Raw genomic sequence first — 22,674 nt, forward strand, 5'->3', positions numbered from 1 at the left:
TCTGCTTTGGAATAAAAACAGTATTGAAAGGATAAAAAGGACCTAAAAGTAAGGTATTTTCCAAATTAGCGATGGAAAAATAAGAAGAAGGAGGAGGAGGAGAATAACAGGGAGAGGAGGAGGAGGAAAACAGAGAGACACAGGAAGTGTTTTCCTTGAAATGCATTATTATTAAAAGTATTGCCCGAAAGAATTAGGGAGCAAAGACTGTTCAAACAAGATCACGGGTTTGCAAAAGTGTCTCTTTGGTTATACAGCCATTGATTTGAGTTATAGAATCGTTATGCAAACATACATAATAGTTTGCATAGGGACAAATAAACACACAGGACAATACCTAGGACAAAAATCTCATTATACACTAGGGTTAGGGAGTCACAACAGGTTGATAGCAGCCCCAGGAGTCAGGACCAAACCTTCAATGCCCACATCACTGCATGCCCACTGCATCCTGTTGCCTCTGTGGTTAGGGTGCCCTGAATTCCTCAAAAAAGGTCCAGCTTAAGAGGCTCCAAACTCCCTACTGCACTCAACCTTCCCACCCACCAGCTAGCCTTAGAGGCTGTCTTTCCTTTTTCTGTAAAATCATGGTCTCCAGAGTTGCTTACACAGATTATAAATATCTCAAAGCCCTCAGCGCTTTTTTTACTGCGCAGTACCTGGAGAGACCTAGAACCTGAGCAGGTAAGATGTGCACCTCTCACATTGTGTCCTTCATGCTTTGTGACCTCGTCCATCTTTCCAATGACACCCTGAGCCCTTTGAGGGAAGGTACTTTTCTAGTTCATCTCCATATTCAGTACTTTGCACAGGTCTGGCTCAGTGAATATTCATTCATGCATGCATGAATGAATATATACATGCATACATACATACATACATAGGTAAATGTTGGAGGAAAAGCAATAGAGAAAAAATGACCTAAAGGACTCACAGAAGACTTTGTCTAAGAGGTGACACAAAAGTAGGTCTTGAAGGATGACTAATTCTTTACCTAAGAGAAGTCAGGAATGCATTCGAGCTGGAAGAAGCATCCCATACAAAATTCCTGCCACCTGTCAAGCATGTTCTGTGCAAAGAGTAATAAGAACTTCAGGCCCTCAGAGAAGAAGGTATGGTCATGGACTTGTCTGAGAGAAGCCTAGGGATTAGATGTGGACTAGACCTCCCAAAAATGTGCCCCTTTGCTGAACTTGCAGTCTCTCTGAAAGGCAACTGAGCACTCAGGGTGGGTTTTGAGAGCAGAATGACAGTAATGGACTGCAAGGTTAGGAAGACCACAGGCAAAAGGAAGGGAGCAAGCCTGGTAAACAGGAGACCAGGTGAAAAATGGCGAAGTTGTGATCCAAGAGGAGGAACATGGGCAAAGAGAATGGAAGGGATCTCACCAGGCACAACTGGTGACCAGCATGCACAGTGAAATAAAGGTTTTGAACTCTAGAGTCTGGGCAGATGGTAGTGCTAATCAGCAAGATGGCCAGTACTAAAGACAATGGGACAGAGAGGAGAAGATGGGGGTTCAGATACTATTTGTCATATTCAAACCACCTGTGAGGGAGCCACATGGAAACATCCCACTCTAGGGCTTCAAATATAGGGTTGGATTGTATGTGTTGAACCACACCGGGAAAGAAGATCTGCAGGTCATGAAGAAACCATGGAACCATGACTGTATTTCAGTATTGCTTTGAATGAACCTGCACCTGAGCACACCATGTGAAAATCAACCCTCCACACTTTGAACATACAGCACACTCTGCAGCCTTTACACGTATGGCCCACATACCACCACCACTGCCTGCAGCACAAGGAGCCAGGTTTATAAATCTCGGGCAGTCCCTCTGAGAAGGAGGCTTCTCTAGCGCCTTAGAGCTCTAAGCATGCATCTTGGTCTCAACCCAGGACTTGATGACTTCAAATCCAACTTCAATCCATTTTTTTTTTTCCCCATCCCTGTGCTTTGGCCATGGACTCCATGATACGCTGCGCTATGAAAATGCCAGGGAGGTTTGCTGGTGGATTCCCCAACTGCCAGCTGCAGGAGGATGTCCAGCCTGGGCACAGCCTAGAGCAGATGCTGGAGACTGTAGACATGTGCTGTCAAAATTGTATCTGTAGAGAGGAGGCTGACCAGGGATGCCTTGGAGCAAGGACAGAGACAACACAAAGTCTCCCTATATCTGGATAAGGTGGAGGGAGGACCAGAGCCACAAAGCAAAGGGCAAGTGCTCTGGTGCTAGACAGAGTTAGCATCCAAAGCCTAGTTTCAGCACTTCTTGTGTTTGACCAAGTCACACCAGCTCCTTAACTTCTTTTTTTTTTTTTTTTTTTTGACCTATCCCATATGTGTCGAGATAAAATTGACATACAACACTGTGTAAGTTTAAGGTATATAACATGTTGATTTGATACAGTTATGCATTGTAAAATGACCACCGCAGCATCAACGGACACCTCTGTCACATCACGTCATTACTTATTTTCTCTGGTGAGAACATTTAAGAGAGAAGTCTCTTAACAACCTTCAAGCATTATTAACTATGCTCATCATACTGTATGTTAGAGCCTCAGAATTTATCTGTCTCATAACTGGGAGTTTGTACCTTCGACCAATATCTCTCCATGTCCCCACCATCAGCCCTGGTCAGCACCATCCCTCCTACCCCACTAGATGTTTGGCATTTTTAGATTCCACATGTAAGTAATATTAGACGGTAATTTTCTTATTCTCTCCAACTTATTTCATTTAGCAAAATACCTTCAATGTCCGTCCATGTTGTCACAAATGGCAGGATTTTCTTCTTTCTCATAGCTGAATATTCCACTATTTATAAAGATCGATGTAAATAACATAGATACAGAGAGATACAGAGATAGATTAACTCTTTATCCACTCATCCATTGACATTTAAGTTGCTTTCGTATCTTGGCTTTTGTGAATAATGCCGCAATGAACATGGGATGCATGTATCTCTTTGAAGGGTGTTTGTTTTCTTCAGATAAATTCCCAGAAATGGAATTACTGAATTATATGGTAGTTCTATTCTTAATTTTTTTTGAAGACTTCCATGCTGTTTTCCACAGTGTCTGTACCCATTTACATTCTCACCAACAGTGCACCCGAGTTCCCTTTCCTTCACATTTTCACCAACACTGGTTATGGCTTGTTTTCTTGATAATGTCTATTCTACCAGGTGTGACATGACGGCTCATTGTGGTTTTGATTTGCATTTCTCTGGTAATGAATGACGTTGAGCATCTTTTCATGTGACTGTTGGTCATGCATATGGCATACTTGGAAAAATATTCAGATATTTTGCTCACTTTTAAAATATTGTTTGTATAAGTTCTTTTTTTAAAAAAATAATCCAACATAATTAATGTACAGTGTTACATTAGTTTTGGGTGTGCAACATAGTGATCCAACAACCTAATACAATGCTCAGTGCTCATTAGGATAAGTGTACTCTTTTTTTTTTTTAAGATTTTATTTATTTATTTGACAGAGAGAGAGATCACAAATAGGCAGAGAGACAGACAGAGAGAGAGATGAGGAGAAGCAGGCTCCCTGCTGAGCAGAGAGCCCCATGCGGGACTCGATCCCAGGCCCCTGGGATCATGACCCGAGCCGAAGGCAGAGGCTTAACACACTGAGCCACCCAGGCGCCCCAGGATAAGTGTACTCTTAATCCCCAGCACCTCTTTTACCCATCTGCTGTCCCACTTCCCTTCAGGGACCATCAGTTTGCTCTCTATAGTTAACAGTCTGTTTCTTGGTTTGTCTCTTTTGTTCTCTTGGTTAATTTGCTTTGTTTCTTAAATTCTGCATCTGAGTGAAATCATATGGTATTTGTTTTTCTCTGACTAACATTTCATTTAGCATTATATCTTCTAGGTCCATCCATGTTGCAAATGGTAAGATTTCAATTTTGTTTGTTTTTCTTTTTAATGGCTGAGTAATATTTAATTGTGTATGTGTATATTGGCTTTATTTATTCATCTATCAGTAGACACTTGGCTTGCTTCCATAATTTGGTTATTGAAATAATCCTGCAAAAAACATCAGGGTACACATATATTTTCAAATTCGTGTTTTCATATTCTTTGGGAAAATACCAAGTAATGGAAATACTGGTTCATACTATAGGGCTAATTCTATTTTCAATTTTTTGAGGAACCTTCATACTGTTTCTATAGTAGCTAGACCAGTTTGCTTTCCCACCAACAGAGTACAGGGATTCCTTTTCTCCACACTCTTGCTCATACTTGCTGTTCTTGTTTTTGAGAGAGAAAGAAAACACATATGTGAGCGGGGCATGAGGGTTGGTAGAGGGAGACAGAGAGAGAGAACTTTAAGCAGGCTCCATGTCCAGTGCAGAGTCCAATGTGGGACTCCATCTATGACCCTGAGATCATGACCTAAGCTGAAATCAAGAGGCAGACACTTAACCAGTTGAGCCACCCAGTTAAGGGGAGCTACCCAGGCACCCTTCTCATTGCAGTTTTGATTTGCATTTCCCTGATGATTAGTGATGTTCAGCATCCTCTCATATGTCTAAAGGACATCTGGATGTTTTCTTTGGATAAATGTCTGTTCATGCCGTCTGCCTAATTTTAACTAGATTATTTGTTTGTTTGTTTGTATATTGACTTGTGTAAGTTCCTTACATATTTTGGATACTAACCTTTTATCAGATATGTCATTTGCAGATGCCTTTTCCCATTTGGTATGCTGTCATTTAGTTTTGTTGATTATTTCCTTCACTGTGAAGAACCCTTTAATTTTGGGCGCCTGGGTGGCTCAGTGGGTTAAGCTGCTGCCTTCGGCTCAGGTCATGATCTCAGGGTCCTGGGATCGAGTCCCACATCGGGCTCTCTGCTCAGCAGGGAGCCTGCTTCCCTCTCTCTCTCTCTCTGCCTCCGTCTCCATCTACTTGTGATTTCTCTCTGTCAAATAAATAAATAAATAAATAAAATCTTTAAAAAAAAAAAAAAAGAACCCTTTAATTTTTAGGTAGTCCTAATAGTTTATTTTTGGTTTTGCTTCCCTTTCTTCAGAAGACATATTTAGAACAATATTGCTATGAGTGATGTCAAAGAAATTACTCTCGTCTAAGATTTTTATGGTTTCTGCTCTCACATTTAGGTCTTTAATCCATTTTGAGGTTTTTCTGTGTGTGTGTGCTGTGAGGAAGTGGTCCAGTTTCATTCTTTCACATGTAGCTGTCCAGTTCTATCAACGCTTTTCATTCAAGAGACTGTCTTTTTCCTATTGCATATTCTTGCTTCCTTTGTTGAATATTAATTGACCATGTAGTTGTGGCTTGATTTCTGGGTTCTCTATTCTGTTCTATTGATCTATGTGTCTGTTTCTGTGCCAATACCATACTGTGTTGATTAATACAGCTTTGTTATATATCTTGAAATCTGGGATAGTGATACCTTCAGTATTGTTGTTCTCCAAGATTTCTTCTACTATTCAGGGTCTCTTGTGGTTCCATACAAATTTTAGGGTTATTTGTTCTAGTTCTGTAAAAACTGCTGTTGGCATTTTGGTAGGGATTGCATTGACTCTGTAGGTTGTTTTGGGCAGTATAGACATTTTAACAATATGTGTTATTACAATCCATGAGGATTAAATATCTTTCCATTTGTTTGTGTCTTCTTCAATTTCTTTCCTAAGTGTTTTATAGTTTTCAGAGTATACTCCCTTTCTTAAATTTATTCTTAGGTACTTTATTATTTTTGGTGCAATTGTAAATAGGACCGTTTCTTTTTTTTTTTCCATTTTTATTTTATTTTATTGCTTTTCAGTGTTCCAGCATTCATTTCTCTTTTTGCTACTTCATTATTAATGGGTAGAAATGAAACAGATTTCTGTATATTAACTTTGTATCCTTCAACTTTACCAAATTCATTTATCAGTTTTAGTAGTTTTTGTGGGATCCTTAAGGTTTTTTGTATATAATATCATGTCTATAAATAGTGAAAGTTTTACATTTTCCTTACCAATGTGAACTATTTTTATTTCTTTTTCTTGTCTAATTGCTCTGTCTAGGACTTCCATACTACACTGAGTAAAAGTGGTGAGAATGGACACCCTTATCTTGTTCCTGATCTTACGAGAGAACCTCTCAGTTTTTCACCATTGTGCATGATGTTAACTTTGGGCTTTTCACATAAGGCCTTTTTTAGGTTAAGGTATCTTACCTCTAAATCTACATTGTTGAGGGTTTTTATCATGAATGGATGTTGTACTTTGTTAAATAGATACATCTATTGAAATGATCGTACAGTTTTTATCCTTTCTTTGGTTAATGTGATGTATGATGTGAATTGATTTGTGAATATTGACTCACCCTTGCATCTCAGGAATAAATTCCATTTGGTCATGGTAAATGATTGTTTTAATGTAATGTTGGATTCAGTGACTATTTTGCTGAGTATTTTGCATCTATGTTCATCAGGGATGTTGGCCTGCAGTTCTCTTTTTCTATAGTGTCTTTATCTGATTTTGGTATCAGGGTCATTCCAGTCTCATAGGATGAATTTGGAAACTTTCTTTCCTCTTCTAATTTTTTGAATAGTTTGAGAAGAATAAGCATAAACTCTTCTTTAAATGTTGTGTAGAATTCACCTGTGAAGATATCTGGTCATTTTTGGGAGTTACTTGGAGTAATATGAGCTCTTTATATATTTTGGGTATTAACTCCTTATCAGATGCATACTTTGCAAATATTTTCTCCCATTTCATAGGTTTCCTTTCATTTTGCTTGTTGTTGCTTCAGCTGTGCAGAAGCTTTTTAGGTTGGTATGGCCCCACGTGTTGATTGTATCATTTCTTTAGTCTTCGATAAATGAGAGTATTGTTGGATGTTACCTGCTGAGCTGTTACTCAGAGAAAATGTAAAACTGTACACTGACATTCAAGCACAGCCTAATACTGGTACATGCTTAGTAAGTTTGCATGGTCAAAAGGAGCAAAGTTGCTTGACCCACATTTATGTGGTGGGATTGCTTTCTTATGGGTCTTGCTCTTGTCTCTGCCCTTAACGGCTCAAGGCTTTGTACCAGATGCCTGACAGCTAGTAAATGTTCAAGAAAAGAAAGAACAATCCCAGGCAGTAAATCAAAGGACAGTTTCTAATAAGAGAAACAACAGAACAAAGAATACAGGAAACATTTGAAAGATTCAGAACCATAACATAAAATAATAGTGTGTCTGGACCTATAAATAATAACATGTGCTATAGGGGAGAAATCGTTCCTTTTTCATAGGTTTATAAAACCAGATGAAGGAAGCAGGATAAGTCTCTGTGTTTGGCGCCAGGAAAACATGTGAACTTCCATCTTTTGAAATTGGCCCTCACCAAAGTAATGCAGATGAGGCCTGACAATAATATGGGTTGAGAAAAAGCCCAAATATAATAAAAATAATGATCCTTAATTTCTCAGAGTTTTGTCCATGGGGTACAGGTTAGGAAGGATCTGGTCTGATTTTGTAGTACCATTAATAAATTGAGAGCAGGTTAATGAAGTTTGCCAAAGATGTCCTAAATCATAATGGCCTGGAATCGCAATCAAAGTGGGAGTCAACAGGCAAGGAACTCATCGAAGCTGGAATTATGAGTTAGAAGCAAGATGCAGTTTGAAAAAATGCAAACAAACCTATCTGGAGAAAAAATAATAATCAGAAGCAATCCGAGAATGCAGTGGGGAGGGTCCCACAAGAAAAGCTGGGGTCCCAGTGGAGCTGGAAAGAGGGTTATAAACTACACACAGAAGAATGGAACGGGTTGCACGAACAGAAAGAGAACAAACGAATGTGTGTGCTCTACCAAAGTCAAGTAAAAACATCATGAACTCAGGAAGGCTTAGTGCTCTGTCTTTTTAGCCGGCCACATCTCCGAGAAACGCTGGTCAGAGAAAACGTCCAAAACTAAGAAGCAGCCTGTGCCAACCTCCGTGATCTTGGGCATGTTTCTTGACTCCTCGTGGTTCAGTGTTTTCATCTGTTAGTCCCTCTAAAAATAAAAAATCATCCCCATGATGTAGGTTTCTTGTGAGTATTAATGGATAAGAATGGGAAGAAGTTGAAAGCGGCCAAGAGCTTTGTAAACATCAGCCATTATTATGGATTCAAACAAATCAATTGACAAGCAAGTTTTGTAGATTCATTGACTTACCTGTCAAATGGAAACTTTTCAGAAAGTATTGCCCCCATGAGTTTTGGTGAGGATTAAATGACTGAATACATGTGAAGCATATAGAAAAAAATCTGACAATAGGAAAAAATGCCCAATGGATATTTAGTGATTTTTACCACCATGCTGTAATAACACATGATACATTAAAGAATCACTATCTTTGAAAACTAGTTTCTTTCACCAGCATTTGTGCTCCTTGGGGGACAAAGACCACATTATTATTATTTTTTTTAATCTTCTAGCACGGAGGACAGTATTTGGCACACTGAGTTCTGAGTTGTCCCTCATTACCATGATCACTTTGTTTAACTATGCTAGCTGATTTACCTTGTTTCTCACAAAAAAAAAAAAAAAATCAAATTAGGAACCGTCATTCATTTTATTTTACTGCTGAGAACACAGGTACAGAGAAGCACCATGAAATTCCTAAATGACACAGAAAGAAATAGAGAGAAATTTAAACCCCGGCCAAGCTTTAGCCAACACATCAGTCTGCTTCTCAGTACTAAAATACGTGAATGAAAGAAAGCATGAGTGAATGAATGAGTGCATGCGTGAAAATTAAGCATTATGCTGGAGCTGCATCCCTCCTGAGAGGACCTCAGAATCTTACCTGGGAGTCATGTGCACAAGCCGAGAACAGCCAGAAGTGACACCCACTTAGGTAGAAGAAGCAATGTGTGGTACCGAGGAACCCAGAAATCTAGCTGGTAAAATGGGCTTGTCGGGTTCTTCATCTACTTCTCTTTGGACCTCATTTGAATTTCTGACACATCCAAACCCACCTTCCTTCCCCCTTCTCCTTTAGAAATCAGCACCTGCACACATTCCAGAAATGCCACGGAAACCCCCTTAATAAATGGGTTATTTCATTAGGAAGGTCTGAGTCAGGTTTGCGTCCCTCTGAGCTATTTGGCCAGATGTTAAAGTTTGGCAAAATCAAATTATTACAGAAAGTTTTATGAGTGTGATAGCAAAAACCTCTTGGTACAATGCAGACCACAGCCCCTCCGCACCTTTCCACTGTGAGAAACTCAGTAAAGTCTTGACGATGTCCACAGCAAGGCCCACCATACGCACCTGCCATCCTTACCGTTGTGGTCCCGGTGCACTGCTGGGGATTCCCACTCATTATCTCCATCCAGCCACAAGCTACAATACATGCACCGTCATCGTGGTTTAGGTGAAGACTCACAGACTAAGTGCTTCCCTAGAATCCAGGTCCAATCTGTCCCCTCAGAGGATATCCTACTGCTCAGAACCCTGCTCTAAGCCAGCACCTTATGCCCATCATTTAAGGTCTGTTTCATATTATAAATTTTTGGCTAGCGCTGTTTCTGGTTGTCAAATGTTAACACCTCTGAAACTGCACCTCGTTAAACTTTTAATATCCTGCTACAGTCTCCCCTTCAAAGTTGATCTTAACTCTGGGAGGTATATGGAGATGTGTGTGTGTGTATGTGTGTATGTATTTTTTAAATAGTCTTATCACCTTGGAAATGACAAAGGAGTTAATGTGACTTATTTCCTCCTCTACTTATTGCTGTTTATTTTTGGTCCTGCTCATCCATTTCACCGTATGGTTTAAGACACCATATGGTTGCCTTTTGAAATTGGGCAATCATGACTGATCACTGCCTCCGTCAGAAGTCACTGAGACCGCAGAGGGGGCACACGTGCTCATTCCCCTCCCTACCTCCGGATAGGAGGACAGAGGTCAGCAGAGATGGCTTCTCAGGAAGGTGTCTCAGAAGCTGGGCTATCCTGCCTGGATGAACAAGCCATACCCCTGTTCTGCTCCGAACTCTGCCTGGTTGACTCTCCCCTACGCTGCTAACTCCTCCCAAAGGCAGAGCCTCCCCTCCTAAAGCTCTTCCATCTCTTGCCAGTGGTGCTTCCTGCTCTACCTCTAACCACATTCCTGGAGGCCACACTCCCCTCCCCTCCCTGCTTGCCTAAGCTCCATCCATTGCCCCCCCAACAGACCTCCTCCACCAAGATCCCACTGCCAACCGAACCCTACCCAACACTGCACCCCCCCAACACAACTGTCCCCGATCACTGGCCTGTGCCACTGGCCACCTCTTCTTCCAGAAACACCCCTGCTTTCCTAGTGAGAAACCCTCCTGATGTCCATCTGGCTGTGCCTCCAAACACCCCTTCATGGGGGTCTCCACCCTCTGCCTTTGGCCTGCCTGGCAGTCCTCCAGACTATTCTTCTGACGGGCATGTGAGGACACTCAGTCTGCTCAGGGTTCCCTGTATTGCCTGGAGTCCTGTAAGGGCCATGATGCACCTGAAGTGGGGGTGCGTGTGCACTGTCCAGAGCCCAGCCCCATCATTACACCCCTCCCAGAAGCTCTGATGACCCATAGACTGTAGAGGCCACCATGAAATAACATTGTCATAGGAAACCAAGGATGTGCTGCCAGACCTCAGGGGCCACTTCCTCTGCACTGAGCCCTAAGCTTGGCTCGTGAAGGGAAGATCTCAAGTGTTCATCAAAATCAGTTTAAGTAAAGGGATGCTGGGTCACATGTTCAGAAGTCAGAGATGGAGGAGCAGACACAGAGGGGGCATGAGCAGAGAGGAGCAGCAGGACAAGTTGTCGAGACCAAGGCTGTGTGGGAGCATGCCTCAGTTTCTAGAGGCCTATCATCATGAGTAGCTGGTGCCTGGGGCTGTGGGAGAATCCTGGCCCCGGCAAGTCTCGGGCAGCAGTGAGAATGTCAGAGACACAAGGGACCACTTTGAGTGAGAAGGTCTATTGGTTCCACTGATGATCAGAACAAATCCCCACAAACTCGGTGGCTTCAAATAGTAGGAATAGACTCTCATGGTTCTAAAGGCGAGAAGTCAGAAATCGAGGTATCAGCAGGGTAATTTCTTTCTGGGGGCTGAGGAAGAATCTGTTCCATAACTTTGTGCCAGCATCCAGCGGGTCACTGGCCATCCCTGATGTCTTCACTGTGGAGCCTCATCCCACCAGTTTCCGCCTCCTTCCTCGTAGGATGCTCCCCGGCTCCCTCTGTCTTGTATTAAGGACACTAGTCAGTGAATTGGGGCCCACTCTGCTCCAGTGTGACCTTACATAAATGCCATCACACCTCAAAAGACACAGTTAGGACCCCATTCTGAGGTTTCGGGGGTGGACATGCATACTTGGGGGACACCACTGAAACAAGTACAGAAGGGGAAGGCCAGCTCTGAGCAAAATCATAAGGAAATCATTGGTTTCCTAAAGAGACTCAATCCCAGGGCAGAGCATCAAGTCCCACTGCAGGTAGAGCGGATGAGAAAAGGGTCGTCTCAGGCCCGGGGCAGACATATAGACCAGGCCAGAATGATGGGACAAGTCTGAATCCAAGACTGCAAATTCCCAGTAGGTGACACAGTGCACACTACTTTATCTCCCTATGCAGCACAATCTGAATCAGCATTGCAATTCCTGAGCAAATCTTTGCCAACATAACATGATGGCTTTAATGGGCTTGCAGTCAGGGGCCGCTCTAATGAGAATATAAAACTATGCACTCATCAATGTCTCCATGCCCTTGTTCCTTAACCAAACACGAACCAGCACACAGCAGAACTGGACACAGTTGAGAAGGTGTTACCTCGAAGCGTGTTTCCCCCGGGGAGCTGTGGCTCCATGCCCCCCGCCCAGCAGCCTTCCCCAGGGGCACACGGCAGTGAGTTTTCTTTCCCTTTTGGCCAATGGGCAAAAAAAGTTGTTAATTAGGAAAAGAGTATAGGGCACTATGCTGGAACTAACAAAATTTGAGAATAGTGAGTATTACACTGAGCTTTCCTGGCAGTACGTGATGGGGGTTTTAGAACCTTCTCTGGCAAAGAGTCCCCCCTTATCTGAGGGGCATGCATTCTAAGATGCTCAGTGAATGCATGAAATGGTGGGTAGTACAGAGCCCTGTATTTACTATGTTTTCCCTCTATTCATACGTACCTATGATGAAGTTGAATTTATAAATTGGGTACAGTAAGAGACTGATATTAATTAAATAGAACAATTATAACAGTATGCTGTAATAAATGTTAGGTGACTACCGTCTCTGTCTCTTAAAATATCTTACTGTACTGTCCTCACCAGTCTTCTTGCAACAGTGAGAGGTGACATCATGCCCACAGCATGAGGGGAACTGAGGGGAGTGACAACAGACACATGACATAGTGTGAGGCCACTATGAGCCTCTGGCCACAAGTCAGAAGGAGGATCATCTGCTTCTGGACCGTGCTTGACCACAGGTGGCTGAGCCAGCAGAAAGCAAAACTGCAAGTAAAGGACAAACACTGTATTTCCATTTGGGTCACAGAGACAGCTGGTTTCTGGGTGTCTGCAGCAGACCACCTTGGTGAGAGACCTGGAGGAGGGTGGGACCAGGTGTCCCCATAAATGTAAATGATGGACTCAGTCACTGGGGCATCCTCACGGCTTACCCCCTGCATATCCATTAGCATAGTCTTTAAGTCACTCAGCGGCACTCCCCATCCTTTCCCTAAGGCCCCTGAGAGCTGCTTCTGGAGGCCCTTCCCACTACCATTTAAAGAACTGGCCCGCTTACAACCAAGCTCATAGATTCTGGAGTCAAAGCACTCATGTTCTGACAGCTGCTATATGAACTTAGCCTACCTTCTGGGACTCTCCTGCCTCATGTGTAGAATGCAAGATTAATGACACTGTGAGCCCAAATGCTCACAACACATCTCAGCATGAGGAAAGTGCTCCAATGCTCATATTTCAGATGGGAAAACTTTAAGCAGGTTAAACACTGGACTTCTGAGGACATGGGGCCATTTTCCTTGTCCCATGCCTTGCAAGGTCTCATGGTTGCAAATACATTTTGTAGCTACCTTATGACCCAGCAATTGTATCTTCTGGGTATTTACCCTAAAGATGCAAACATAGTGATCCCAAGGGGCACGTGCACCCGAATGTTTATAGCAACAATGTCTACAATAGTCAAACCATGGAAAGAACCTAGATGTCCACTAAAAAATGAATGGATAAAGAAGATATGGTATATATATACAATGGAATACTATGCAGCCATCAAAAGAAACAAAATCTTGCCATTTGTGACAACATGGATGGAACTAGAGGGTATTATGCTTAACAAAATAAGTCAATTAGAGAAAGACAACTATCATATGATCTCCCTGATATGAGGAAGTGGAGATGCAACGTGGGGGGTTTGGGGGGTAGGAAAAGAATAAATGAAAGAAGATGGGATTGGGAGGGAGACAAACCATAAGAGACTCTTAATGTCACAAAACAAACTGAGGGTGGCCGAGGGGAGGTGGGTAGGGAGAGGGTGGTGGGGTTATGGACATTGGGTAGGGTATGTGCTATGGTGAGTGCTGTGAAGTGTGTAAACCTGGTGATTCACAGACCTGTACCCCTGGGGATAAAAGTATATGTTTATAAAAAATAAAAAATTAATAAAAAAAGAAAAATTTACAATAAAAAAAATATTGATAAAAGCCATGCAGCCTCTATATCTTTTGAGACCTTTAGGAACCTTCCACCTCCATGGGAGGTGAGCATGCAAATCTTCATTTGCTAAAAGGCAGCACTAAATTTGAGGAGACTGTTGTGTTGCTGGTGAGCAGCAGAGTTGGGGACACAAGCATGTGTCTCAAGCTTTATAATGTGAGCATCCTCTCTGCCTTCAGGGAGAAACTATTATGTTAGCCTCTCCTTGGGATGCTTAGTCCACCAATGTTTATTGAGGACTTCCAATGTGCCAGGCATTGTTCTAGGCTCCAGCAGTGCTGGAGCAGTGAACAAAATAAGTTTCCTGGACCTATGAAAGACAGTTGGGCTGCCTAAGACCCAGCTATTTGTCTGACCAATAGATGACAGGATGAGGGAGAAAGAGGAAGGGGAAGGAAGGTGTGCACTGTCTCAGCTGTGCTGAAATTGCTTTATCAGATTTTCCAGACACCACTCCTTTGTGATGGGAATAGTGAAGAAAGATATTTAGTACCAGTTGGGAGGTAGTGGGTTCAAGAAGCTCCCAGTTTAGACAAGGAGTTCGCAGTCTACTTCTTCCCCCTGTTTGTTCTTTGTCCTTTGGCAACACCAAACTGCTCAGAGTCACAACACTCCCTATGGGCATTGAGATAGACTAGGCCAGGCTGCAATAAGACGCTGACTTCAGCATCTCAGTGGCTTAACCCAAACTCATACATGCAGGGAAACCCTCCAGGGAAGCTGTCCTCCATGCAGTGACTCGGGGTTCCAGGCTCCTTTGGAACAGGTGGCCTCCTCAACAGGTGGCCCCTATGGCTGGGAAAATGGAAAAAAGAGCTGAGATGCCCACAGTAGCTCTTCAGTGCTTGAGCCTGAAAGTAACACACAACATCTCTATTCACACCTGGTAGACCACAAGTGGTCCTATGGCCCTGCCACCATGCAAAGGGGTGATGCAGAGGAACACCTGCTTATTCAGTGATGAGTAAATACCTCTGCCGTGACCTGACGATGCTTTGCCCCCTGTATCTTCTCTCTTGTGGTCCCTTCTCCGGCATAGCTTCACATTCCCTGGCCAACTTCTAGTCATTTAGTATGATCTAGACCAAGCAACAACTTGTCAAAGACTCCCATGTACTTGTAGGTTTGCTTGAAAACTCTTTCTTGCCCGTAGTATTCTATGTTTATCTCTATCCGTCCCATCACACCATTTTTCAATGCTCTGTTCACATACTTATCTTCCCTATTAGATGCAATCGTTAGGACCGAAATGAGCCAGTACCTGGCATGTAGTTGGTATTCACTAAACGTTTGTTGAATGAAAAAATATTTGGCAGAATGGATGTTACTGATTGCTTAGAATTGCCTCTACAAGGACAGATCAACTAAGACCCCAGTTAGGGCTTAAATGGAGAGCCAGTTAGGAAAAAGTCCTCTTACTGATAGTTTTATGTCTTCTTGCATTTCTAGCTCAAACATCGTCATTGGCTCCCTGCTGAAAAATGCAGAACAGCCCTGGCTTCTCGTCATGGTTCTTAACTTTGTGGGATCAGGTTTCAACTTATACTTCTAAAACTTGCTCCCCCTATGCACACACAGACACATGTACACCCACCCACCCCCACACACAGTAATCTAGACAAGTAAGTTGAGTGCTATCTCCAAAGTCGCTGGGGAGCACCCCAACTATGCCTCTGCCCACTCTTCCCCCAGGAGTGCCATTTTATCACCCACAAATAAGCCTAAAGCTTATTCCAGACTTATTATTCAGTACCTTTCCTTTGGGTGGAGATGGAACTCACCTGATGTGAAGCAAAAAATGCAAGATTGGAATCATAGCAATCTTGATGTATGTCTTAATTTCACCTCTCACTTGTTGTAGCCTTCTGGGGTAAGTCACAGCACTCTCTGAGTCTCAGTATCATCTGTAAAATGGTACTTAATGGAGGCTGACCTGTAACTTATTTACGAAACCCCTGGCACTTTGTGGACATGCACTGAAGCATAAGGGTGTTTGCATTGCATGTGTCAACAGGTATGTATTTCCCAGTGGCCAGATGGGTAACAGAGCATCAGTGGTGGACAGCAGAAGCTCCAGGCATAGCGCCGGGTGAAAGGCGGCTTTGAGTTTTATTAACCAAAGGAGATTTATGCTTCTTGAACCAGTCGCCTTAGGGCCAGCTTTTCCTCTAGCTTGAATGGGGAGTCAGCAAGGCAGAGCAAAACCCAAAACCTGAGTATCTTCTGCTCGGAACTGAAATGTGTAAACAACTCTCATAATCTGCTGTTCCCGAAACCATAAAGGTGTATGTAGGTGGTACCGTGAGTCAGGTTATAGCCGGGAAACAAAACTGGGCTGATGTACACAGACTTGAAAGCGCTCCAGCAGCACATTTAGAGGAAGGAAGAGTGTCAACCCATCCGAATCTAAAACAACGAAAAAGTTCAAATAAGTAAACTGGTATGATATTAACAAATGCTAGCCAGAACTTGGTTCTGGCTAGGCTCTCTCAGGGCCAAAGTAAGTATCAGCAAAGTGTAAAGAAAGAGAACATATTCTGGAACCCAGAAAAGGCTGGCTCCAGCCTAGTTGAGAAAGTGACTTTGGGAAAAATGGCATGAAGATTCAAACTTCCTGTTTCTTATCTGCCCCAGGGAGGGGGTGGCAGTGGGCGGTTGGGGAGACAAGGTTCCTTAACCTTGTACAATTGGGCCTGGTGGCATTTTGGCAGTGTGGGAGGCACAGAGCTTCTCCGTGTGCACGAGTGGCCCCCTAGCCAGTAAGTATTCACACACAAGAAGGTGGAGGTAGCAGAGAATTATTTGGGCAGCTTTTATAAGCTGAGAGTCCTCACCTCAGCCTACTGCTGTGTGTTAGGGCAAAGTCCTTCTTGTCATTCTGCTGGGGTGACTTGAGAGTGGTGACCTTGCCCTAAGAGACAGAGTGACCACAAAATACGTTACCTATACTGGGATACCTTGGATAATGAATAGGGCAGAAGAGGTGGGTTACCAATGATGACACTGCTACAAAAAGTAAGACCATGTCTGCGGTCCCCAAACCCTCCAGATTCAGCACAGGGCGCAGGGCCTGATGCACAGTGACTGCTCAGTGATGCACAGATTATTGGGGGGGGGGGCTCTCCCAAATTTGGGAGAATGTTGTCATTTGCTCTCTACTCTGCTTTTCCCAACATGTGTTGCAGAGCATTGAAGGCAAATTGAATGTTCTTCACCACTTCCAGAAAGGGTCCCAAGAGAGCACAAGCCCACATGTGCATCCATGCAGCAGAGCTCAGTGCAGGGGACACTGGGACAACTGGGGCACAGACCCTGCTGGAAGGAGCCCAGAGTTCTGTATGGGAGACACTTGTGGGAAGCTGGCCAGAGTGGGTGGAGGCTCAGAGTAGCATGGGAACCCTGGGGATGGCTCTGAACAGACTTGGGATATGCCCTGAAGGTAAACCAGCAGGAGGCCTAGACAGACTGGGTGAGGAAGTTTAAGGAAAGAGAAGAAGCAAGCTTGATTGTCAGGTTTATGGCCTGTCAGATGGGTATATGGCGGCACCAGAGACTGAGATGGGAAGAACTGAAATGGGACAGACTTGGGGGCACAGAGGCATCAATGGGAAGACAAGAGCTTATTTCCATCCGTCCATCAAATAGAGACGTCAAGCAGGAACACTGGATTCATCTGGAGCTCCTGGGATGAGCTCCTACAATGTGCCAGGCTCTACCCACATGCCTACAAAGGCACATGCTGTAGTTTTAGCCACACCTGGCTCATGTTAGATGTACATTATTCCACGTGATCATCTTATTCTAGACCTTTGCACAGTCCTTGCTTTCTGAAGGTCTGAGTCTCCACTATCTCCTTCAGCCAGCCTTCCTTGATGCCCTAGGCTTAGTCATATACTTTTTTCTTGGTATCCACACCACATCCCATGCTTGGCCTCTACGTCCTCTATCATGCTCAGGTAGAATTATCTAGAAGTGTTCCCCCCCCCCCCAGTCAATATCAGGTCTCTTATGAGTGAGACTCTTTCTCCCCGTTGTGTGCTATGGGCCAGTGCAGGACATGGCAAAGTGGAGATGGCTGGAGGTGATCAGCTGGGGGAGGGGCACCCCTCTTGGAAAGGCGTAGGAACAAGTCGCCACCAAGTGGAATCTCTCTATGTTAAATCGCATGTGTCAAGATCTGCCCTTGTCATGAAAAACAGGCCTGTGCCGACCAAATTTCCAATACATATGGATTACGACTTCTCCAGTCAAAGTAATTAAGAGACCATGATAAATTAGAGGTTGATAAAAGGCTCCAGTCCAAGATTTATGGCTCTTCCAGAATTCTTTCAAGTTCTCCCAAACGTACGGGGACTGGTCTGTCTCCTGCAGTTGCAACATCTGAGTCCGGTTAGCACGCCCCTGCCTGGCAGGGAGGGCCCCCATCTGCTGAGAGTGAGCTCCATCCTGCGGTGCACATTCCTGGACCTGGGAGACCGAGGCTGGCCCTAGGAGGGGGCTTTTCTGAAGTGCGTGTCCTGCTTGTCTCCTGCGCCTCGCATTCTTGGCCAGCTGGACCCAGCCCACAAAATTCAGACTTTTATTTTTTTTTTTCACTGTCCCCATGCAGACCTTCTGAGATCTCTGGGAGCATTCTCCCCAAAAGAGATCAGCTGATCAGCTGTGTATGCACATGTGACCGTGCTCCTGTGCCTCGAGATTGTTTTAATGTGGGGTTGACAGCATCGGTTTGACCCTAGCACAAGGATTTGCAATAATATATAAATAAGGAGGCATGGCCTAGGACAATCTCTGTGCTCCACAAGTAGTAGCCATGATAAAGTTCATAAAAAGTTTCTAAGGGGTGCTTGGGGGGGCTCAGTCAGTTAAGCGTCTGTCTACGGCTCAGGTCATGATCTCAGGGTCCTGGGATTGAGCCCGAATCAGGCTTCCTGCTCATCGTGGAGCCTGCTTCCTCTTCTCCCTCTGTCCCCAACTGATGCTCTCTCTCTCTCAAATAAATAAGCAAATAAATAAATAAATAAAATCTTAAAAAAGAAAAAAAGAATCCATAATAAATTCTTGAGAATTATTATTATTATTGTTATTATTATTTAAAATTCTCGAGAATTATTGAGCACAGGCACTATCCTAGCTTCAGGGCAACCCGGAGTGGACAGGATCACCACATCTCATGCTTTGGTGCATGTCACAGTCCACTGAGGGGGTAGGATCAGCCAACATCTAGCAAAAACTATTTAGGCCAATTTCTGAGGATGGTGAGTGCAAAGGAACACCATGAACCAGAGTTGTGTGGTGGAGGGTGATGAGCAATGGGGTCACAGGCTCAGGAGTAGGCCCCTGGCGGCAGCTGGAGGGCCTCTAAGCAGAAGCCAGGTGGCAAGATGGGACCAGCCAATAGCAGATGTCCAGGAGGGTGCTCAGAGAAGGAAGGGCTGGTGGGACCCGCACGGTGGAGACAGGGCAGGGAGGGCGGGCAGGCGGGCAGGAGGCAGCATGCTTGCGAGCACTTACACTTACACAAATCCCCTCTCCCCCTTGCCCTTCCTTCCTTGAAAACACACATCAAGCGTGCACCCCTGAGAGGGCTGGGCTTTCCAAATCAGACTTAGTTCTTGCTCCTCTGTGAGCATCTCGCAGAGGAACTCCATCCAAGCTGTGTTCCTCTCATGTGCTCTTTTCCTCTTGCACGGGCCCAGGCTGTTTGCCAGCCTTCCCTGCCATTCCGTTGCCCCCAGCTGCTGCTGTCCTCCGTGCCCCACCAACAGTATCACAGTAACACTCTCAGGGGCAAAACCTGAAACTTTCCCCAGCTGAACATCTGCCCCCATCCAGGTCCCCTGACCAAGACACTTCTGCCCACAGCTCTGAATAAAATACCCACCTCCCCTGGCTTTCCAGGTCATAATTCATCCAAAGGATCCCCACCCAGCCCCATGTTCTCTCTCCAATGCAGAGCTCAGATTTCTCCGCTCTTCACCCTGCACGCAAGTATTCTGAGCAACCAGGGTTAGATGGCGAGTTTTATTCCTAGAAGGACTTTGGTGGTCACCTCCTCATATCTGTCCCTTAATTGGTGTCAGTCCTTTTTGTTGATCTGCTTCAGAGGTTGCTTTTTCCTATATTTTCTGAAGGCTTCGAACCACTTATCAAAGCTTATTTGTGAGGTCAATACGTTCCTCCTGGTTTACAGGAAGGAGGGAATTACATCCCACCCATGCCCCTTTGCTTACAGAGTGCCCTCACACACAGCGCCTCAGCAGACCCTTGCTGCTTCCTTGCCATCAGACCCACGTATCCCCATTATATAGAGCAGATGTGTGAATTTCCAAGAGGTTGGGGCTGGAGCAAGGACGGGTGGAGGTCTAAAACACTTGAGATACCCTCATCCTTCTCGGGTCTGGCAATGGGCCCCAGGATTTCTTCTAAGGATTTTCTGTGCAAGCCCATTTTATAGACATATATTAATCACCTAGTGTCCCAACATGATGGCATAGACTCCAAGCAAGAATCCAGACTCTTGGACCACCACGCTTGCTGCTCCAAGATGCTGCCCTCCTCATTGAGGAGACAAGACTATTGACCCATCCTCATGTGATGGTGGGTGTGGGCCAGGTGGGAGAATGGCTGGATGTTCCTGGCTCAGTCTCTCCACAACGTCCCCGTGGACATCCCTGCTGATGCTGGACTGAAGAAGGAAAGGTCTACAGACGATTTTCAAATGGGAGTTCAGATCCAGACCAAAAGCAAAGTGGTATATGAAGATTCCAAAATAATGTGATTTTGTCCCATGTGTCATAGCTAAGGGAACTCATAATCTCAAACTCTGAACCAAGAAGAAAACAAAGAAATCAATTCTGAAGAAGTTTCTTCCCTAACCCCTTCCATCACCTAGCTAGCTTCTACTCAAACTTAGAACTCAACTCATCCATCACCTCCTCTGGGAAGCCCTCCTCAGCATGGATCAGATGTGCTCCTCTAGGTGACCCCAAGGTCTGTAGTACTTACCATCCTGCGTTTTAAAGGTAGGCTTGCAAGTCAGTCTCTTCCATTATCCCCTGAAGTTGTTCTGAAACATATGTGTGGTTCTTTGGCTCTTGTGGGCATCAAGAAGAAATTCAACAGAGGCTCAAGTGACATGAACTGTATTTTTTAATCAAGTGATACTTGCCACAGTGAGTCCCGTGACCTGAGAGGTGTCAAGCCAAGAAGAGAGTTCCATATTCCAGTATTTTTAGGAACATTCAGAGGAAGCACGAGTACATAGGCCACTTTCTTTGGAAATTCTCAGACCCATTATTAGGCGTAGGAATGCCCCATGTTCTGATTCCAGAGAAGCAGGACCCCTAGCCATTCCCACTTATTGCAAGTTACTTTTTTTCAGAGTAGGAGTTTGAAAGAACCATTTTTGGGAAACCCTGTAATAACTATAGCTATCCAGAATATAGAATTCCTGACTGCCAGCATGCATGTGGCCCCCATGACCACCACCACCCTGCTCCTGGTAGAAAATCAGCAGCCGCCCCAGTATTCTCTCGTGCTCGCATTGCCTGAGGTTAAACAGCTAGCACCAGGCTGGGACCTTCAGCAGGACAGTCTTAGGTGACACCATCTGTCTAAATGTCCAGAAGACTGACACCTTGGGGACCAGTGAGTTCTCCATCATGGGACCTCTTTTATGGAGGTTGGTGCTGGTAGAAGAGAGAAAATATAAAATCTATATGAACTGGCCTCCAGGCCCATAGCTTTAGCTTAGAGCAGCCACTTTTGAGCTGTGTGTCTTTGAGCAAATCACTTACCCTCTCTGGGATTATTTCTCATAGGAATCAGTAGGTGAAGGAGATGCAGAGTAAAGTGAAAGCCACATGTCTTGGGGAGCATGGGTTAGATGTAGTTCCAGTAAACAGCACACACTGAAAACTCGCTGTGGCCTGTCTCTGTTAGGTCCTATCTCATTCCTTTTTTCCTTTTAATTCTCAGGATCCTAAGCCAAGTATTGATAACCCCACTTTACAGACAAGAAGCCTGAAATACCCATAAGCCTATAAGCAGAGACACTGAAATGAAACATGGACTTGGTGACGTCCCCAACTCCCCACAGCCCTATAATGATATGCAGGACACCGGCCAGGTGGTCCTCCCTGAAGATCCAAGCCCAAGGCAAGTGCTCAAGAAGATCTACTCTAGAAAGCATCCTTGGTGCCCTGTGTCACTGACAAGTTATCAGAGTGGTGTGGCAGATCACGATCTCACCCATGGCCGGACTTTGTGTGCGTTGTCTCATACAAGCCGCATTCCAGCGGAAGGCGTGGCAACCATCTGTCCTCCTCCAAGGAGGTCCGGACGCATGACAAGTATCACTGAGTTCTCTGGCTCCGGGGCACCGAGGTCTCCTTCCCTCTGCTGCCATCTTGCTTCATCTCGGACCCCAGCACTCAGGTGGGAAGTGTTGGAAGGGAAAGAACAAAAAGCCTGTAGAATAAAAAGCTCCATTTGTTAGCAGGTAAGGGAATGGAATTTTCGTTGCACTTTGCAAGCCCCTGGGCAGCACAAGAAGCCAGTGCCTCCCCGTGGGAGGCAAGACAGGAATCCTGCTTCCATGAGAAAACCTAGAGTTCACCTCAGCCATCTCCCATCGAAAGCAGGGAGCCCTTCCCCAGTCACTCCTCCCAGAGGACAGTGACCAGCTCCCCCTTGCACCCCTCCGTTGAAAGGGTGATCACCCCCCAGTGCACAGCCTCTGCGAAGTGCCTATAAAGTGCAGACTCGAAGAACATCTTCTTGCCTGGGCCTCTGATCTGCCTGATCTGTCTGGTGCACCTGCAGCACAAGAGGAGTCGTCCAGCGAGAAGCCAGCTGTGCTGGAGGAGTCCAGCCCTCGTGCCGCACATCCCCCCGCCTTGATGTCTCATAGGATGGGGTCTGGCTTCCCTGCCCTCCTTGACACACTCCCCG

This window comes from Mustela nivalis (assembly GCF_964662115.1).
Source record: "Mustela nivalis genome assembly, chromosome: 6".
NCBI lineage: Eukaryota > Metazoa > Chordata > Mammalia > Carnivora > Mustelidae > Mustela > Mustela nivalis.